At 39.1% G+C, this 22,082-nt stretch overlaps 1 protein-coding gene across 1 annotated transcript in view; it reads left to right on the top strand.

Annotated features, from left to right (window-relative positions):
- Positions 1-1,037: 1,037 nt before the first annotated feature.
- The window catches only part of LOC118745764 (calsyntenin-1-like), a 152,991-nt gene continuing 131,946 nt past the window's right edge, over positions 1,038-22,082 (top strand). Inside the window, 3 exon segments of the mRNA XM_036479417.1 lie at positions 1,038-1,375; positions 1,733-2,322; positions 4,052-4,190. The gene's annotated coding sequence lies outside the window, so the exon portion shown is untranslated.

Raw genomic sequence — 22,082 nt, 5'->3', positions numbered from 1 at the left:
ACGCTGGAAGCGTGCCTTCCGTGTATCACAACATGATCGATATGGTTTCTCGTTTTTCGATCTGGAGACAGCCACGTAGCCTGATGGATATTTTTATGCTGGAACCTAGTACAGTTAACTACAGTTCCAAAGATTCCTTCCTTGCCCACCCTGGTATTGAAGTCGCCAAGCTCGATTTTGATGTCATGGCGGGGGCAGCGCTCATATGTGTGCTCCAAGCGCATATAAGAGTACACTTCATCATTCTCCTCCGTCGGGTCGGGAGTCGGTGATATAGTCTCTCTCCCACCACAAAAGCAACACCGAATTAGCCCTCCTTTACATGGCAGCTGTACTAGAAGTCGCAAGGCCCCATGCATTTATTTCTTGCCCCGTCCAACGCATTTCTTGGATGGCGGTAATGTCAGCTTTTGTACTTACGAGAACATAAACCTGCCGAGCAGAGGAACTTCCTCATTAAGGGTCCGGACATTCCAATCGAATGCACTTAAATCGTAGTTCTTTAAACCTTTGCCGTAGTCTTCATCAAAAAGGGGTCTCATCGGAAGCTTTATTTTGCTTCTTCACTGGAAGTGATTTTTACTTGGGTGGTTCCAAACCCAGCGCACATCCCATTGTTGGGAGCGGGGTGGTTTCTTAACCAAATACACTTTTATATAGCGAGCCGGTTGCTCCGTGACAGACGCCCGCTTGCAGCCGCACCTACTGGTGGACAGACGCTTCATACTTCAGTGAGCCCTCGAACCCAATATGTCGAAGCCCTCTCTCTTTCTGCCGTGACTCAAACCTCCACTCGGATTGGTTACCGCGTCTCGCACATGGGTTGTTCACGTTGCCCATAGTGCGCGAACGAGGACGCGAAATTCGGGTTTGAGTATAGCTGTGCAACTGTATCTCCATACCGTGAACAACGACTATACTCCATTGCATACTGTTATTCTACATAAAAAATAACATAAAAAAAGTCTCAAAGTTAGGGCCGAAATCTAAAGTGGCAACACTAGTTGTACATATGTATATCGTTTTTCGCTTCCACATAAGGCTAGAAACACACTGGGGTAAGAACAGACAGCGCAAGTTTGAACATTGCCAACGCAGAAACAACGTTTGCATTAATTTTAATGCAAATATCAAAACTTAATCAATTTAAGAGTACAAATAAAAATAAAATACAATTCTGCTCTCCTTCGGCTTATACCTGTCCAATTTGACTTGCATATAGTCAAACGTTTCCGCGCAATAGCAGTGCTTTCTACGCGCCGCCCTCAACTATGTACATACATATATTTCTGGCCTGAGGATGAGTGGAAGACAAAAGGTAACTCTCAGCGAGCGAGTGAGCATGAAAACGAGACACAGCCAAAGTTAGACATATGTATGTATATCTACATATATACGTATCGCTCATTTACTTCAATACTGTCATAACTCAAAAATCCAAAAATTCGCTTTAGAGTTTTGAATTTACACATATACTCCCGTAGTAAAAATAAACATATCTTATGCTAGTGAGCTACTGGTAATCGCTACAGCTATGAAATTTTTACGCAGCATAGAACAGGTAGCGGTCATTTCTGCATATTTCTGCATACTTTACTACATTTTGTATTGTATTGGATTATGACACTATTGAATTAAATGAGCGATTTGTATATACATACATGCATATGTAGCTCAATAAGCACTTTGTGCGCTCGACACTTTTCTGTATATTTATTTTTGTCGAAAGCAGGTAATTGTGTTTTGTGTGTCTTCTCGTCGTATTTTGTCAAGCGTTGTATGCCACAAGTTTGCTTAAAGTAGTTTTTCCCACACTACGCACAAATAATTGAAAATTGGAAAGAAAACATATACTCTTGCTATTGAAAACTATAAAGAGGCAGGCGGGCGAGAGGCGCGGGTCGAAATGTTCTACTGAAATTATGTAGGATAAAAAATACTATACCGCGTGCATTGTCAAACTGTTTAACTCAAAGAAGGTACATTGTACTTAGCGCCATCGCCTTAGTTGGCCAAGATTTTTTGTGTACCATTTAGTGAGATAAAGTAGCAACCAAAAAGAAAATACAGCCAGCTAAGCGTATGAAAAATCGAAATCGCGTAAGTAAACTACTAAAATTGTGTTTGACGCCGAAGCTAAAAATAAAAACCATCAACAAAACAAAACGTGTCAAGGAAAATTCAATAAACAGCATCATCAATTCCGCAAATCATAAAATCTGAATGAAAATCAGAAAATCAATCATATTGGCTGCATACTCTGTGATGAAAAAGAATTTTGCAACATCGAATTGCAAAATTTTGGGTCAGTTTTAATTAAAGGTGCGTAAAGTGGTGAAGTGAATTCCATTTTCCTTTAAACTATTGGCTGCGGGATGTGTCGGTTTTTGAGAAGATTTGAGGCAGAGGATTCGTGCTTTTGTGTTTGACAAAGTATTCGAAGAAAGATGATACATCCCAATAAACACAACGAATTCCCTTCGAATTCGAGACGAGCTCGTTTTCTCTGATAGAACCAAGGTGTATTTAACAAGGTGGTGTTGGCCGTATATAAGTAAAAAATTACACTAACAAATTATACGCAGATATCCATACTGTCATTGGTATGAGTTACAACAAACACATCATTTTGACGTAATGCCCTCCACGGCGAAAAACTCAGCTATTGCCCCAACACCACCTTGTTAAATACACCTTGGATAGAACTATCGAGACGATACTTCACAGCGATAAATCGGCGAATTCGAATTCGTAGGAGAGGCACCTATCGTTAGCGAATCGAGTATTACTAGTTTTTCGAATCGTTGGCGTTTTGATAATTTTTTTCTTCAAATCGCTGGCGATTCGAGAACTTTTAATTTTTCTAATCATTGGAGATTCTATAACTTTTATTTTTCGGATCGTTGGCGATTCGAGAGTTTTTTCTTTTTCGAATCGTTGGATATTCTATAATTTTTATTTTTCGAATCGTTGGAGATTCTATAATTTTTATTTTTCGAATCGTTGGAGATTCTATAATTTTTATTTTTCGAATCGTTGGCGTTTCGAGAATTATTTATTTTTCCACTCGAGATTTCAGCTCGCTATTAGCTTGAGATCCCAAGTTTTATAGGATTTAAAAAACTAGCTATCTGAAATTAGTTCTATAATATAAATAAACAAAAGGTAAAAAATGTGCGGAAATTATGAGTTACATGTTAATAAATTTATTAAAAATGTGAATCCGTATTTAATTTTTAACAACATAAATAAACAGTAATTTTTTTGGGGGAAATTAAGATTTTTAATTAATTTAAGAGTTATTCGCAAGAAAACACTTGCACTTTGCACTTTTCGCACCATGTTTTGATGAACTTGATGCAAATAAATGGAGTAAATGAAAGTTGTTCTCTCACAGAAAGGAGAATTCTACTGCCTGAGAGTTATAACCCCTAAGTGCGGCCGAAGGCCGCCTACGCAGAAAGGTGTTCTCTGCAAAAGGTGTTCAGCCCCCCTTCTTTGGCAACACAGAAAGGAGAATTCTACTGCCTGAGGGTTATAGTCCCTAAGTGCGGCCGAAGGCCGCCTACGCAAAAAGGAGTTGGACGCCTGGTTCAGCTAAAGTGCACTTTTACCAAATTAATAATTTGTTCGCTTAAGACCCTGGGTGCCTTCGTATATGCATTAGTGAATGGTATCAGGGCCATTTATGTCATCACCCACGCCAAGCAAAGGTGACCTTCTACTCAGAAAAAAAAATCTGCGAAATATATTTCTCTCAACACATGATTTGGTAATACTTACCAAATCTTGTTTTGAGAAAAATTTATTTAGGTGACTTATCTGAGTGTATGAGCACTCATAAATTATTTATTTTTTTGATTGTGCCTCGAAGACGATGCAAGAAAAAAATCCTTCGAGAAAACTGATTTACACGAGCTCGCCTCGAATTCGAAACGAGCTCAAAAAATATATTCGAGAAATTTAATTTCTCGAGGTCGTCTCGAATTCGATACGATGTCGCCCTCATTTTTGTGTTTATTGGGATATTTTATTATTGTTTTTTCTTTAGTGTTGTGATATTGTCGTCGTTGCAACGAGCATAACGTGTAGTGGAGAAAGAAGAAGCAAGAGCAAATACGCCACTGCAAATATGTAGCTACATAAGAGTTCACCCAACTAAAAACTGAAGAGAAGACTTCGTAAGAAAGGTAAGCAAGCAAGTGGTTCAGTTGCAAGTAGTACAGGCAAGGCAGCCCAGTGGGAATATTTAATTCTTAGTAATGTACAAAGTAATGCATCGCCCTATAGCCGATAAATTACCAGATGCATGTCCTAGGAAAGTAATGTGTCACTACATATAAATTTTATAAATAAATAAAACAAAAAAAATTGCGTCCGTGCTACAAGGCTTGAGCCCGCGACTAACAAGTGGTAGTTGAACACGCATCGGCTGTTCAGATAACATGAAAAGAGACATACATATGTATGTATGTATGTGCAGACATTAGGGCGGGTCAATTTGTATGGATCGATTATTTTCGACATCGTTCCTAGCGGAATCGGATTCTTCATAAAATTCTAAAACAAAATTCCTACAGACCATAGCTCTAAAGTCAATTTCGAGCCTGCGCGATTTTAAAAGAAGATATCTTTAATTGATGCTAAGTTAATATGCAGATTAGTATTTACTAAAGTGTTACGAATGTTATTTTTTTAATACAAATTTGTATTTGGGGGTTTTTTGGTACAAAGAATTAATTTTCGATATCTATTTCTTATTTAAAGATCCGTTTAAAGATTGTTGGTGGAGATAATTCTCTCTCTGGGGAGGTCCCATACTAATTTGTGATCATTGGATCATGAAGAAATTAACGGTACTTCTAAATTTTTATATGAGAATTGAAGTCGGTTGTGTTTTTTGCTTAAAAATTACTTGTTATTGTAACAATTGAGGTGGTCCGAACCCTGCAAAGGAATTTATATTGCATACAGTTTATTATGAACTTATTGAAGAGCTAAAATACAAATTTGTTAGTTACCTTAATTGCTGTTAATTACTGTTATCATCAGGGTATTATTATTAGGGCATATAGCGCTGCGAGCTATTTAGATCTATTATGCTAACCTTTATCTAGTTACTCCAACCTTATGCTATTAATGAAATTAAGCCATTTGGAGTGTGATGTTCCACTAGCTCGTTTCTGTAACTTTTCTCTACCGATTATTTCTCTACTCTACTCATTAGCAGTAGAGAACAAGGCGACGAATTCATATATTAATTCGCCTTGGTAGAGAATTGAGATACGAATTCGCCGCACTGTTCTCTACTGCTCAAGGCGAATTTATACAGGGTGGTGTAGTATGATCAGCTGATTTCTTCGCCTTACATGTACGTATTTTGTTTTTGCTTTTACTGATTTGACAGCACATCCATCAAAAGCAAAAACCAAAACACATGTAAACTTTGGGGCGAATTGAGATTTGACATAACACCCGCAATACAAAATAAATGTTGTTGTTGTTGTAATCTAAATTCGCCAGTAACACCACCTTGTATAAATTCGCCTTGCTACTGTTCAAGGCAAATTTATACAAGGTGGTGTTACTGGCGAATTTAGATTTTCGCCGCAATAAGCAAATGGATGTATAGAATTGACAACAACAACCACGCTGTCAAGTTTAAATAGCGGCAAATCAGCTGCACTTGATAGTAGTTGGTTGAATAAGGAAAATGAATTAGCAACAAGAGTTTACGGGGTGTACATCGGTCAGTGGTTAACGCTTTTGACTTTGCACATCGATTACGCAGGTTCGATCCCTGCTGAAGGCTAGAAAAAAAAGAAGTCTGATGAGGAGATGTGGTGATCTCCGAAATAGCTGCTATAACTTCGACCGCTTAGACTTTGTTGTTTTTTAAATTTTTCCTAATAAACAATCGTGGTACAAAGCTCAATAAAAAAAAAAAAATAAATTTGTATCAGCTGTTCGTCTGACTTGCAAGTTTCTGCAAATTTTCGGTTACCCCTACTATTTTGGATATCTTGCTCTTGTGAGAGAGCAGATGGCAATTCGCTGGAATTTTGTTGTTGGACATTTTTTACTGGAGATTTAAGTGAACGTACTTATTGACCAACCAACATTTAACAGAACTTTTACGAACGGTTTTAATTGACGTAAAACCAGATTTTGAAAATTTAGCCAAAGGGATCTTTTGAATTTTCTTTAATATCTATAAATAATATTAATAAAATTAATGTTTTTCATTTGTAATAACAACTTTATTTAAAAATGAAATTTTTGTTTTTGTTATTTTTTTTTTGCTCTTTGTAGCATTTACAAGTTACATGGGGCTCTTTTCGGCCTCGGCCTTGCCCACCCCTGGTATAGTCCAACCTTTCCCAGTGTCTGTCCAAGGGCTTTATTAGCCGTAATCTGAAACGCAATAATTACTGAAAATTGGCGCTGTTTATGGTGAAAGACATTTAGTATCACACTTTTAAACTAAAGCTTTCTTAACCCTTTCAGTACAAAATTCAACCACTGACTGATTCTAAAAGTTTTTAAATATGTATATCGGTTAATTTTGGATAGTTCATTTAAAAATCACATCAAAAAAAATGTAAAGCTTTGTCGTCATTCAGTGTCCTTTTTAATGGTCAGTGATATCCTAGGTCTTTAAAAAAAGTTATCTTAACTGTTTTTATTTTTTGCTTTCGTGAATAATACCTTTCCCGAAAATTCCGAAACTATTTTTCAACAGATTATATTACTCACTATCGACTTTTATGCCAATTTTTACTTTTGTGACAAACACGGTCAACTGCAACTACAGATCACCCTAACTAAGTCGTAAGTATACATATGTAGATACGCTGGGAAGAAATTAAGAAAATATAGAAATTTATGTATTGTCACCTACTTAAAAATTTGAAATCTGTGTACCTTTCATGAGCATGAAATGGTATTATAACTTTAGTCCGACAAACTGCATTTTTGTGGTTGCCGTGGAAAATTTCTGTTTCTTCAGCTTATTTCCACTCCAGTCTTAGTTGCTGGCTCTTCAAAATTTTATTAGCTTCGACTTTATAGAACTTAACTATAGTTGCTGTTTATTCATCTTATGCTTCATATATTCATAGTACTATGATATTGTCACAATTAAGAAACGTGGCCAACCTTTTCAAGCTGAGAAGTAACAGATCCCAGGATCGAGACCAGATAGATCCTGTTCATGGCGTACTGGAACATGAGTACGATTAGTTCGATATTGTGGTGGCGAGAGCAGTATTCCGCCACTTTAGTATGTGAGGGTGACACCTCACAGAAATGGCTGGTGGGCTAATGCTGCAATCGCCTCCGTCTCGTTAAAACCCTGGCAGGTCTTCAAGTACGTTCAATACACGTCGTCATTTAGTTGGCCGCACAGGTCCAGTTGAAATTTACTCCTGGTTTTGCACTGTCTTGGCTCTGTACACAATATCCCATAAGGACTTGTGCCAACCCTCGCGATGGCCTGCTCCTTTGAGAGAAGGGAACTTCGGGACACTTAAAAGCGACTGTGCTACGTGTGGGCATAGCGGCTTGAAGGGGAGACCCAACTGATTGGAAATGAATAAATTAAAACTAACTAACGAAACCGACGTTGATGTTATGCAGGAAGAATGCAGCGCATTCAGGAAGAGCAGTAGAGTTGTGCGCTCCCCGCCACAAACTCCTCTGCAGGCAAATGCCGGCACCACGAGCACGGAGAAAGCCGCCGACGTGGCGCAGAAGGCTACACCTTGCCAAACGGCAACTCCCGGCAAGCCGGGATAGCCGTCTTCAAACACCGGGTGCTGCAAACAGCGTCAGGCATGCCACCGCAAGCTTGGGAACTTGCGAAGGCAATGAAGGCGAGCAATTGGCCCAGACTCGGCTCGTCTTGAAGAAGATGCAGATTGCTGTCTCCAAGCAGAAGGATGTGTCCATGGACATAAAACGGGCATGGCCCGAGGAGAACTTAAATATACTAAGCTACCTCCGAGAGCAGCGCCGGAAGGGGTCTACCCTTTCCGAGCTGCAGAAGGCTGGCCCTGGCTCGCAGAAGAGAGGTCGAACTCGATCCGACTCCCCTACAGGCGAGCCGGAAAGGAAAAAGAATACCAATTATAATAATAATAGTAGTAATAATATTATTATTAATAATGGTAATAACGATAATAATGCACAGAAAACCGTACCAGATAATCAATGGAAAACGGTTGGAAAAAGCAGAAAGCCCAAGCCAGGGCCAGCGCCAGGTGAACCCTTGGTCAAAAATGGCGAGGCGACCAGCCTCTGCCACCAGGAGCGACCAATAGTGCTGCTAGTCACACTGGGCGCCGTAGAGCGCCTTCCTTGTCGCCTTCGCGGACGACGTGGCCGCCGTCATAACAGAAAGAAACGTCCAGCTAGCACAGCTCAAGCTAAACCAGGTCATGCGCAGGGTCAGTGGATGGATGAGCGATCACGGTCTGCAATTGGCTACGGCCAAGACAGAGATCGTGCTCCTCACCAGGAAACGGATCCCAACAATTATAAATATGATGGTCGGACCTCAACTCGTGACAACTTCTAGATCTACAAAATACCTAGGGGTGAAGCTTGACAGCAAACTCACATTCTGGGAACACATCCATGGAGTATGTGAAAATGCTGCGCAGAACACTGATGGCGAACATGAGCGGCCCGAAGCCATGCCGCAGGAAGCTGCTGATGACAGCAGTCCAGTCGGTGCTCCTGTGCGGGGCAGAAATATGGGCCGACGCATTCAAAGTCAAAAAATACCGGATTCAAATGTCTTCGGTCCAGCGCAGAGGGGCACTACGCATTGCTTCTGCATACCGTACAGTGTCCGCGGACGCGGTTCTAGTTATTTCTGGCATCATGCCAATTGAGCTACTTGCTTACGAGCGAAAAGAGATTTACAATCTCAGTGCCGTGATAGGTCGAGCAGCTGCCGCGGCAAGGGCGCGCGAGCAACTGATCCAGCAGTGGCAACAAAACAGGAACGCGAGCACAAAAGGTCGATGGACGCACTCCCTGATAGCCGACCTTCAAACATGGTTGAACAGACCGCATGGGGAAGTCGATTTCTACCTGACGCAATTCCTCACTGGTCATGGTTACTTCCGAGAATATCTTCATACAATGGGATGGGTGGACTCACCGTTCTGTCACTACTGTGGAAACGTCGAAGATAACTTGTACCACACATTCTTCTCCTGCGAACACTTCTTGATTTCGCGCAGAATGTTGGAAGAAAGATACGGAGACATAACTCCGAACAACATAGTTGGGGTAAGGATTTCCAGTGCAGAAAAGTGGGAAGCAGTTGCGAGATACGTGAAATTCGTACTCGTTACAAACGAGAGGACGGTTGTCTACTAAGGACACCCGAATGAAACGCCCCTACAAAAGAGCAGCCCCAAGGCTGAGAATGATATGCCTTGTGCATTTTTATATATTTAATCCTATCTGCCAAAGCGAATCTTTCACGCAAAGTGAAGCAAGCTTCTTATCTGGCATCAGCTTAAAGATTTTCCTGACATGAATATAAAAACCGTGGCGATTCTTTGAATTCAGGTGTAAAAAGGGTTGCCACTAAGGTAGGGCTGCCATAATCCTGAACCCATCGACCAGGACATTTATCATCCAAATAAAAAAGGAAGATACAAGTGAATATAGTGGCAATATATTCCTTATAAGTACAGTTGCTTTGGTTCTGGCGTTGCATTATTTTTTAAGTAATTTCAGATATTATAAGCAATGTAGTTTTGTGGCACAATCCGTAGAGCACAATGATTGATGATGATGGAACGCTCAAGTTCTGAATTTTTTTAAATCATAAAAGAACAAATTTGACTTGACTGTGACGTCGCTTGGAAAAATGGTTGGCGCCTTTAACGTGGTCTTGAGTGTAGCTTTTCTAAAATACTTGCCCAATAAGGACTGAAAAAAGTGCTACCCTGCATACTTCCTAGAAAAGCGTTTCCTATTTACAATTTACGCGAATGTACACAAGTATAGGTTTATATTATTTAGCATTACAAATAAGATTCAATAAGCATTTTTAGTCTCAATAAAATATATTTGGTATGAACCTTAAAAAAAATCCCTAAAAAAAGTATAATTTTTATTAATTAAAAACAGCTTTAAAAGAATTTCGCGGGACCCACGATACAGATTTCAAATTGGCCTGTACAAATTTTTCGGGCGGGACGGGACCACAATCCTTTCCCGGCACCCCGATAAAGCCGCAACCTTCGCAAACTAAGAAAATCTGCTTTAAAAACGATGTACGAAATATGCACTTCTTTATGTTTTATTGAGACGAAAAGGAACAGCATTATTATTTTTCTATTATTTAAAATTAATTTGAAACACATGTGAATTTTTCATAGTGATAGATTTCTGGCCCACGGGACCCGCCACACAATTCTGAAACACGTCGGGATGGGCGGGTTCGGGACTTAAAAATTGAATTTCGGGATGGGCGGGATCGGGATTAAATATTTTCTCTATTCTGAAGTACGTCCTACAAAAGCCTTTCTGGAAGCTCTCCTTTGAGTAGCGCAATCAGAAGCCATTTAATTTGTGCCACTCCTTACAAAAAAGTAAAGAGAAAGGAAGGACTTTCAGAAAGGTCTTTTGGAAGCGATTTTAGCTCCTAAAATTATCTACTGGGAAGTATCTATGACCAGTCAGCCATGTACTTGAACTTTTTTTGGCATTTGAAAATAAAAAATTTAGATTTTAACCAAATAAACTTAACAGAAAAAAGGTTAGAAAAAACGTTCCGTTTCGTCTTTCGACTACTAATGACAGAAAGCTCAACCTTTTTTTCACAGCAAATCTGCTAAAATTTAGTCGAGTGTGCGCATTGACCTTGTTTAAAAAGCCAGGACAATTTAAGTGTGGACCAGGACACCAGGACAATTTGCCTAATCAGGACAAATCCTGGAAAACCAGGACGTCTGACAGCCTTACACTAAGGTAAATTATTAAGAAAATTGGTAGACAAAATTTGGGTTGCTAAAAAGGTAAATTTTTTTTTTGTTAAGGTATTTTATTTAAGGATGGTTCCGTGCGCAGAAGTGGAAAACTTTTGACTGCCATTCACCTGGGAGTGGCCAGAAGCGATTCTTGTGCGTACGGTTCAAATCGCAGCTCACAACGTCCGGATATTTATATCCACGTATCCTCTGGGTAGCAACCAAACACCCGTTTGGGAGCGAGCTAAAGTGAGAAGGCGTAAAACTTCGCGTGCGCTGGGTTTGGGTCCCGCCACGTTAAAACCCCGCCCAATGAAAAGAAGCAAACAGCCTCGGATGAGACCCCCTTTTTCTGATGACGACCACGGCAAACGTATAAAGGACTATGATTTAAGGGTATGCACCTGGAATATCCGGACCCTTAATGGGGAAGGTGCCTCTGCCCGGCTGGATGATGTCCTCGGGAAGACAAAGGCTGACATCACCGCCATCCAAGAAATGCGATGGACGGGGCAAGGCAAACAATGTCTGGGGCCTTGCGACGTCTACTACAGCTGCCATGTAAAGGAGCGCAAATTCGGTGTTGGATTCGTGGTAGGAGAGAGACTCCGTCGCCGAGTACTGGCGTTCACCCCGGTGGACGAACGTCTAGCCACAATCCGCATCAAAGCTAGATTCTTCAACATCTCGCTCATCTGCGCCCATGCCCCGATGGAAGAGAAGGATGAGGCGTCCAAGGATCTCTTCTATGAGCGCTTGGAACGTACATATGAGCGCTGCCCCCGACACGATGTCAAAATCGTGCTTGGCGATTATAATGCCAAGGTGGGCAAGGAAGGGATCTTTGGCGCCACTGTCGGAAAATTCAGCCTCCACGACGAAACGTCCGATAACGGACTGAGGCTGATCGACTTCGCCGGGGCCCGAAATATGGTAATATGTAGTACTAGGTTCCAGCATAAGAACATCCACCAAGCTACATGGCTGTCTCCAGATCGAAAAACGAGAAACCAAATCGATCATGTTGTGATAGACGGAAGGCATGCTTCAAGCGTTTTGGACGTACGTACACTCCGAGGGCCAAACATCGACTCGGACCACTATCTTGTAGCCAAGATACGCACCCGCCTCTGTGCAGCAAAAAATGTGCGCCCAACAATGCAAGGAAAGCTTAACGTCGAAAAGCTGCAATCACAACAGACGGCCAATTTATTCGCCACTCGACTCACACACCTGCTCTCTGAGAGCACTCTTCAACAATCCGACATACGCGAGCAGTGGAATCACATTTCCCGATCATTAAGTACCGCCGCCGAAGAAGTAGCTGGATTTCAGCGAGCCCGAAAGAACAACTGGTACGATGAGGAATGTCAAGAAGCCGCAGAGAAAAAAGATGCCGCCTACAGGGCCACGCTGCGATCGGGCGCAACGCGAGCCATGCGGGACCGTTATAGGGAACTGAAGAAGGAAGCGAGACGTATTTGCCGCAATAAGAAGAGAGAGGCCGAAATACGTGAGTGCGAAGAGCTTGAGATGCTGGCCGACAGGAAGAACGCCCGAAAATTGTACCAGAGGGTTAGGTGACTTACGGAAGGTTTCAAGACCGGGGCGAACTCCTGTAAGAACAACAATGGCGACCTAGTGACCGATGTCCAGAATATACTTAAATTGTGGAGGGAACACTTTTATAACCTACTGAATGGTAGCAGCGCTGAAAGTAGTGAGGAAAACGAACCCGAGTCCCCAGTCGATGATGATGGAGTAGCTGTCCCACCGCCTGACGAGGTACGAATAGCGATTACGCGGCTGAAAAACAACAAAGCTGCTGGAGCTGACGACCTGCCAGCCGAGCTATTCAAGTACGGCGGCGAGGAGCTGATGAGGTGCATGCATCAGCTCGTATGCAGAATATGGTCAGATGAACGCATGCCCGACGACTGGAATTTAAGTGCGCTCTGCCCAATTCACAAGAAAGGCGACCCCGCCGTACGCGCCAACTACCGCGGAATTAGCCTTCTAAGCATAGGCTACAAGGTCTTATCGAGCGTATTGTGCGAAAGACTGAAGCCCACCGTCAACGAGCTGATTGGACCTTATAAGTGTGGCTTTAGGCCTGGAAAATCCACCATAGATCAGGTATTCACAATACGCCAAATCTTGGAAAAGACCCGCGAGAATAGGATCGACACACACCATCTATTTGTCGATTTCAAAGCCGCTTTCGACAGCACGAAGAGAAGTTGCCTTTATGCCGCGATGTCTGAATTTGGTATCCCCGCGAAACTAATACGGCTGTGTAAAATGACGTTGAGCAATACCACCAGCTCCGTCAGAATAGGGAAGGACCTCTCCGAGCCGTTTGATACCAAACGAGGTTTCAGACAAGGGGACTCCCTTTCGTGTGATTTCTTTAATCTTATGTTGGAGAAGATAATAAGAGCCGCAGAACTTAACCGCTCAGGCACAATACTTTATAAGAGCGTACAATTGCTGGCGTATGCCGACGACATCGATATTATCGGTAAAAACAAGGGCTACGTCTGTTCTGCCTTCTCGGGATTGGATAGAGAAGCAAAGCGAATGGGTCTGGTGGTCAACGAGGACAAAACGAAGTATCTCCTGTCAGCACACAAACAGTCAGAGCATACGCGTCTTGGCACCCACGTCACTGTTGACAGTTACAAGTTTGAAAAAGTAGACGACTTCGTTTATTTGGGAACCAGCATTAACACCAATAATAATGTCAGCCTTGAAATCCAACGGAGAATCACTCTTTCCAACAGGTGCTACTTTGGGCTGAGTAGGCAATTGAGAAGTAAAGTCCTCTCTCGTCGTAAAAAGATCACACTCTATAAGTCACCCATCATGCCTGTGCTGGTGTATGGCGCGGAAGCATGGACAATGAAAGCATCTGATGAGGCGGCTCTTGGAGTTTTCGAGAGAAAGATTCTGCAAAAGATTTACGGACCTTTACGCGTTGGTGTTGGCGAATATCGCAGACGATTTAACGATGAGCTGTATGAGCTTTACAACGATAGACATAGTGCAGCGAATTAAAATTCAGCGGCTCCGCTGGCTTGGCCATGTCGTTCGGATGGACAGAAACGCTCCTGCTCTGAAAATATTCAACGCGGGCCGCGATGCTGGTAACAGAGGAAGAGGAAGGCCTCCTCTGCGTTGGAAAGACCAGGTGGAGAAGGACTTGGCTTCACTTGGCATTTTCAATTGGCGTCAGTTAGCACAGAAGAGAAATGACTGGCGTGCTGTTTTGGACTCGGCCAAAATCGCTTAGTCGGTTACAGCGCCAAATAAGAAGAAGAAGAAGAAGAAGAAGATTTTATTTGAAAAACAAATAAAACTTTTCCTTGCCATTCTATTCTTCGTAGTTATCTTTAACAGCCTTATTATGTATCTCGAACGATAGGCCGCAAGAACGATTCGTCTAAAATGACATAGCCTCTGATTAGAATTTCATTACTCTATCGGTCGTCTTCGTCTTGCTATTCGTCGATTAGGTTGCAATCGTCTCGGTTACGTTTAAACCGACTAGAATGATGTCGCTGTACTAATTTTAAGCACTCCTCTGCAGACGAATCGTTCATGCGGCCAATCTTTAGAGATAGATAATAGGTTTGTTTCACACGAGCCCGCGGGTGCCAAAAAATAGCCCAGAAAGCGTTCCTCTCGCTATAAAAATGGGTAATAGAGGACGAACACATTCCACTTATGGATCGTAAATGTCTTCTTCTTCGTGTCGGAAACAGCCCGGACATTTTCCCGGGCACAAATGTCAAATTGCCATTACAGTTGTTGTAGAAATGGAAAATGCCACAGAAGTTTCAGAAAATGTAGTTATTTGCTGATTCCGGGCACGAAATGTGTTTTTTTGCGTTCCTCACGCTCTGGCCACTTTTGGCTACTGTTGACACATTTTTAACACTTGTGAGAGAGTAACTCATTTTTACACTCTAATTACCGAAATAGCCCGGAAAGCGTGTGAAACAAAGCTAATAAGGCCGTAAGTAACATATCATGCTCCATTCAAAACTCATTTTACTGGAATCCTGAGGAGCTTTTGACTCCCTAAATATTAAGGTACTAGCAGACCCGGCGAACTTCGTCCCGCCCAAAACTATATTTTTAATTTAAACATTTTGGTCGAACATTTTCTCCAAAAGACCTCGTTTACGATTTCCATTGGCACATTAATCGGCTAAGATTATTGTTTGGTGGTCGTTTGCCGCCTTAAATAACCTAACGAAAGTGTTTTGTCCATGAAGAAGTTCCCTGGCGACAACAATGATCCGGATCTATAGTGAATCTGCCCTAGAAACGTATCTGGTGGCAATTTCAAAATGGGTGCGTATCATTGTCCAACAGAAATCCTATATACAGTGGCGAACAAAAGTATTGGCACAGTGAATATTCTAATTTATTTTCGGAAAATTCATTAAATTTGCACACTAATTTACAACTTTTTATTCTGATTTTTGAGAAAAATTCCTGTTATTTTGTTTTCTGGTGTAGAATGAACAATATTTTTATAAAACATTATCGAAAATAAATTAGGATAAAAAACTTTGCATATATTGCGAAAAATTCACTGTGCCAATACGGCACTGTATGTACATACATATACAGACTTATTTCAAATGAAATACCTTAAAAGCCAGTTTCATGAAAAAAATTTAAGTGAAAAATAATTTTTTTCTGTCAGATTCCATATTAAATTCAAGTAAAAAAATAAATTTTCATTAAATTGCTTTCATGAAACTGGCTTTTAAGGTATTTCGTAGGTGGTGATTTGAGATTTACCATTGCACAACTCAACCCTGGTGTCTCCGAATGAAGATTAAACGCATAATAATGTTGGCAAATCACATCCGTTGGGCCAATCGTAACATACGAGAGTTCGATATACTCAATGGTTCAACAGGTCGATTTAGTCTGACATTCACGGTACCTTTTCTTAGTTGTCGATTTTTAGTAATAACTCGACCTCAGCAGCGCCTGGCAGATCTTTTTGCCATTGGACTGCCTTTACCATTTACAATACATGTTTTGAATATTGCCAAATCGGATCATAAAAATGATTTTTGGTAATAACTCAACCCCAGCGCCAAATGGCGGGTTAAATTGTGAAACTAAACTATCCAGAGACCCACACAAACACACACAGAAAACTTTGTTAAAATCCCTCCAGCCATTTAGGATTTCACTCACAAACATACCTACAGAAGAATTATATACACATTAAAAGATATGTAAAAGTCTGTACGTTTGTACTTTGCCATGCCCTCTTTTCAAAGAGCCCATTTTTGTCCATGTGTATGGGATTGATTTCATATATCTGAATACGAAGTTCCAGTACTGTACCATGAACACTTCCGGAGATATGCAGATTGAAATCCGGCTGGTATGGTAGGTGCCGCGCCCCACAGTGGTTCGGATAGCAAATCTAGCAGGACGAAACTATTTAAACAAATACTTTTTGATGAATTTTTACTACGATTTTTGGGTTGCTGATTACGTATCTGAAGTCACTTATCAAAAATTCAAAATGGCGGATGCAATATGGCGGGCGAAAATTAAAATAAATCGGCAATTTCTATGAAACTGGGTATCTGGGGTTTTCTGCGAATCTAAAGTCACTTATCAAAAATTCAAAGTGGCGGATCCAACATGGCAAACGAAATATTTAAAAAATATTAACCCTTCACATATGAAAACGGTTTGTTCAGAGATTATAATTAAAACGATTACAAATTTGTTAAAAGTTTAATAATAATATTTCATTTTATATTTTAATTTTTATTTTCAGTTCACAATAGCAATGACTTTTATTTTAAAATAATTTAATAGAACAGCTTATTCTCTAATAATAGTCCGTATCATAACTATGCGACACCCACATTGACAAGTTTTGACTATTTATTTTATTATTATTTAATCTTAATTACTTTTTTCATAAAAATGTAGTTTGTTCGTTATCAAAGAAATTGTGTAAATCCAGGTTTCAAACTTTGTTCAATATTTTAGAAAAAGCTCAACAAACTCCCCCAAAAATTTCGATGTCTTTAATTAGATTTCTTAGAAAGATATTGAGTATGCAGTTTTGTAGCCCACTCAACTTTAGCATTTTTTTGAAGGTGTTGATCATATTCTCCATATGAAAAAGTCATCGAATATACTTCGTATGAAAGAAAATGACTGACATCGTCAACAAAAAAATTGCCAAAAATCAACAAAAAGCCCTAGGTACTTCAAACTTGAATTGAATCGGCTACAAAACTGCATACTCAATATCTTTCAAACAAACACATAAAAAAAAATTGCCAAAAATCATCAAAAAGCCCTAGGTACTTCAAACTTAAATTGAATGGGCTACAAAACTGCATACTCAATATCTTCATCAACATTTTTGCGAAAGTTTGTTGGTTTTTTTTTCAAAAGTTTGAAACTTGGATTGATATGGTTTTTGTTAAAGACTAAAATTTAAGAACATAGCAAGAAACAAATAAATTTCAGAAAAGAAAGATTGGCATGCCTGTTGTAAAATTTTTTAATATCAGAAGACAGAAAATTCGCGAGTTACTATTTTCTTAACCAACCTTACATAACCAAAATTTTGACAACTCCAAGTAGTTTTCTGTTTTAACCTCCCACAACCCCTTATACCAATGTGGACATAAATTGCGTTATGACCTCTGAATCTGTAGCGGAATAAGTATAATTTTTTATATATAAAGTCTATTTGCAGTTATGGAAAATATTTGTGAGTGCAATTAGCAATTTTTTAAGTTAAATTTCAGTTTTTAAAATAGAGTTCTCAAATAGACGGCGTTGACTTACCTTTTTATTTTGTTTCCATATGTTTAGTGCATTAATAAATGCAATTTCTATTTGAATTTTTTGTCAGGAAAATATTCCAAGTACCATTAAGTATTTTAAAAACAAAAAAATTTTGACTTTCTTCCAGCTTGATCTGCTATCCGAACCACTGTGCGCCCCCTTGTCCAGTAGCTCCATATTTTCTGCATGACTATGCGATTAATTTCATATATCTCCACACCAAGTTCCAGTACTCTACCAAGAACACTTCCAGAAATGCTTATAATGAAAAATTCGGTTTATATGGGAGGTGTCACGCCTCCTTTTCAAATAGTCCATGAGTATGCGATTGATGTCATATATTTCCATGCCCAGCTCTAGTGCTGCACCATGAACATATCCAGAGATATATAGTACGAAAAATTCGTATATATGAGGTGCGACGCCCCTTTTCCAATAAATCCAATTTTTCTTCATGAGTATGCGATTGATTTCATATATCTCCATACCCAGTTCCAGTGCTGTACCATGAACACTTCCAGAGAAATGCAGTATGAGAAATTCGTATTGTATGGGAGGTCCTACGCCCTTTTACAATAGCTCCAATTTTTCTCAAGGGTATGCGATTGATTTCATATACATAGTACCTCCATACCAAGTTCCAGTACTCTACCATGAACATTTCCAGAGATATACAGTATGAAAAATTCGGTGTGTATTTGAGGTGCCACACCCATTTTCCAATAACTCCAATTTTTCTCCATGAGTATGTGATTGTAAGTGAGTGAAGTTCAAAAATTTTACCACGAACGCTTCCAGAAATATACAGTATGAAATATTCCGGTTGTATGGCAGGTACCACGCCCTCTTTTCCAATAGGTCCAATTTTCTGCAAGCATATGCGATTGATCTTATATATCTCCACACCAAGTTCCAGTACTTTACCATGAACATTTCCAGAGATATGCGGTATGAAAAATTTTGTTTGTATGGAAGGTGCCACGTCCCCTTTTCTAATAGCTCAAATTTGTCTCCAAGAGCATGCGATTAATTTCATATACATCAATACCCAGTTCCAAGACTCTTCCATGAACACTTCCAGAAATATGCAGTATGAATTATTCGGTTTGTTTATGAGGTGCCACGCCCCATTTTCCGATAGCTTCAATTTTTCTGCAAGGATATGCGATGGATTTTATATATCTCCATACCAAGTTCCAGAGCTCTACCATGATCAATTCTAGAGATATGGAGTATGAAAATTTCGGTTTGTATGGGAGGTTCCACGCCCCTTTTGTGTATCGAAAATTTTGTTAGCCTATAACCATCCTTTGAACGTCTGCAGCAAGTGTCCGAAATTTCGAAGAAATCGGTTCAGCCGTTCTCGAGGTTTGCGATATAAATAGAATCTATGTCATAGATGGATAAGAGCTGCTGCTTTTAATATTGCGCTCACTTTGTACGTACAAAAAACATAGCAGCAGGGTTTTTATGCGTAATTATATACATACATACATATGTATGTACATAGATATTCATATACAAATGTAAAAGTTAACAGCAATGTTAATTGCTCCTTGTACATACATATTGTTACGATTATCCTTGAAACCTCGTCCGGATTTCCCAAATCCCTCGGTTCGTATCGCTGGATTGTTAAATAAATGCAATCGATGACCAAATTGTAGTACAATTAACTTTATTGTACAACAAACAATTTACAATACTCGCTAATACAGTAAAAACACTTTACAATACTTGTTAAAGCAATAACAGCGCTTAACTAAACTTGGTAACACAATTAAACTTATAGCTTGCTTATTTGCAACTCGCTTCTCTGCTCACTTTACTTGTAGCTTGCTGACTTGTAACTAACTCAACTCCGCTGTGTCGTGGCTCTTATATACCTGCGCTCGCACTCATGGCAACTCTCGAACGTTCTGAAGTTCATTGGTCATTCTCTTTCTCTCGCTGTTTGCAGTGTTCATACAACTGACGTTTCTCTTTGTGGAACATTCTACGTCATTCCTCGAACATTCTCCCTATTTCTCGTTGTTCGCTTCACGTTGCCGCAGTAGCCGCCACAATATGTAATTGCCTACATTATTTATCCATGATCTTTACATACATATATTTTTTTTAACATAAGAATCAACATTAACGTTAACATTAGCACGTGTGCATATGTATCAAATAAAACACCTCTTTGAGGTAAAATTTTCAAGTGACGAAAGCTGAACTAGAAACACAAAATTTATGATATCAATTTGGTGACGAAAATTATACGAATTTTTAACTGCCTTGGAAACGTAGGGAAAATCTTTTTTATTCATACGAATCGTTGCAAGAGTTCTGTTTTTTGTTTTGTGTTTCTAGCAGTAAACGGAATTTCGCAACGTTCCGAATAAATAAAAAAAGATTTTCCGTACGTTTCAAAAGCAGTTAAAAAATGCGTATAATTTTCGTCACGAAATTGATATCATAAATTTTGTGTTTCTATTTCAGCTTTCGTCGCTCGAAAGTTTTACCTCAAGAGGTGTTTTATTTGATATCAATTATTTTGGGGTAGCAAATTTAAAATCGACGAAAATACAAACAATAAACTAAATGTTTTATTTTTCTCAAAAAAATTGCTAAAAATATTCTCTAAATCTAAATTATGTATTCAAATCGATGTGTCATTTCATTTTAATATGATTTGGAGCAATTCTGGTTGTTTTTAGAGTTTTTTGAATTAATGCAAATTGTTTTAATTCTCTTTTACAACCCCAAGTGTGAAACGTGACGTGAAGTGACGTGGCGTCACGTGACATAAATTTCCATCGTTATATTTTTGTTAATATTGCTTTTAAATGAATTTTCAACGCAAATAAAACATGTATTTTATGTAGAGTATACTTTATATTTTGACGATATTCGGACGATATAATTTTTGTAGACATGGGGCAAATTCTGTAACCAGTTAGCGACAATTTTCGAATCGGTATCGGCTTTGTTGACGTATAATATAAAATATTTTTACGTCCACAAGTGCGAAATCGATCCGAAACTTGTCGCTAACTGGTTACAGAAGCTGTCCCTGAAAGGCTTCTTCACCCGTCAAAGCATTTTTCTTGAACCTTGGATCGACTAAGTTTAAAATTGATGAAATAATATTTCTCTGTTGCGATAAGTTCAAGTGTTTTAGCCGATATCATATAAATTAGTAATGGAAGTTTTTTCTAAACTTGAAATGCATATAATGGCGAAAGTTTAATGTAAAGAATCGATATCGAGTACCGAAAAGGAAGTATTGGGTACCGAAATCTTTTTTAAGTATTTGGTACCGAGCAGGGTTGTTGCGAATATTCGCAACCGCGGAGGTTCCGCATAAACGTGAACATTCGCATTCGCTTTCGCATTCGCAATAATCAATGCGGAGCTTTTGCGAATGCGAATATTGTGCAAGTGCACTGATAAAACGTATATCTGGCAAACAAAAAGTGTTAGCTAAAATTTCCATCGATAACTTAAATTTGTGGCACACAATGGCTAGAGGCGTCGCCTGAGTGCATTCGTTCATATATTTATGTATGTGCCAGTTTTACCGTTATATGTTTTTTTTTCTACTCGTTTATTCCATGGGGTCTTCATGCTTTATTTAAATTTAAAAAATTAAATTACTATACCGTCTTAAAAATCTGAAAATTCACTGCGGGAAATTTTTTTATTCTCTTTTTGTCTTCGCCTTCTGGTTTTTGCCTTTATAAGTTTTGAAAAAAGGTTTTGACCGAATCATTATATCACATTCCTAGGCAAGTTTTGAAAGAATATTTTCGATACTAAATTTTATTAAAACAAAATGTTGAAATCAGCTTCATATAGAAACAGTGTCATCGTTAATTAAGAAAGAGATGTTCTTAAATATCATAACTTTACGACACTCACATATTGACTAGATTTGACTATTTATTTTATTATATTTTAATTTGAATTATTTGTTTATAAAAATATAGTTTATTCCTTAACAAAATGAAAATAAGTTTAATCTTTGAGCAACATTAAAAAAAAATCGGCAAACTTTCGTAAAAATTTCGAACTTTCTATTTCAATTTTATCTCTTACTCTTTTCAGTTTTTAGCTCATTCAATTTTAGTCTAATAAAGTGCAAATTTAAAGTAGCTGTGATTTACAGTTGATGTATAGCATATTTTTGACGATGTCGTTAATTTTCTTCCATATTATCTAAGTATGTTCGACGATTTTTAATTGAAGAAA

Source organism: Rhagoletis pomonella, unplaced genomic scaffold (assembly GCF_013731165.1).
Source record: "Rhagoletis pomonella isolate Grant_MI unplaced genomic scaffold, Rhpom_1.0 Rhpom_scaffold_00009, whole genome shotgun sequence".
Taxonomy (NCBI): domain Eukaryota; kingdom Metazoa; phylum Arthropoda; class Insecta; order Diptera; family Tephritidae; genus Rhagoletis; species Rhagoletis pomonella.
Note: the sequence above shows the minus strand (reverse complement) of the source record. Positions and strands in the feature narration are given on the sequence as shown.